Source organism: Sphaeroforma arctica (genome assembly GCF_001186125.1).
Source record: "Sphaeroforma arctica JP610 unplaced genomic scaffold supercont1.1117, whole genome shotgun sequence".
Taxonomy (NCBI): Eukaryota; class Ichthyosporea; order Ichthyophonida; genus Sphaeroforma; species Sphaeroforma arctica.
Genome location: NW_014039441.1, coordinates 1504 through 2056, shown reverse-complemented (window position 1 = coordinate 2056; position 553 = coordinate 1504).

Here is a 553-nt window from a genome sequence, read left to right as displayed (position 1 = left end):
TGTTGGGGAACTTTTAAGATAAAAAACCCATACTATGTTAAAAAACTCTATAAATATTAAAAAAGTATTTGCCACTTCCTAAACGTTTAACTTCAATATTTATATTTACACTACGTATGTATTTATTTAAGAAAATATACAGTATTGTATCCTCTCGACAGAATCCAAGTCGGGCACTGGAATTGGCGGTTGGTCCCTGCTGGAGAGAAAATATTTTTCATCCAGCGAGTCAGTGACCCAGCCCCAGGGCCAGCGGGCAAGCGGCCAGCGAGTCAGCGACTATGTATAGTTTCTTTGTTTTTTTTTAGTGTTTTATATCAAAAAAATAAAATAAAAGAAACCCTATAGACAAGAGACCTAAGAACACCTATAGACCTACATATATTTACTTGTATTTACATAAATACCATAAAAAACTTGATATTTTGTTTTTTTCCTAGGGGGCTATGTGTTTTATAATAATAAAAACCCCTGAACGTAAATAACTTCAATTTGAAGGCTTTGCAAGGCTCTATTTTGTTTTTTAAATTTAAAAAATTACAACAAATATATA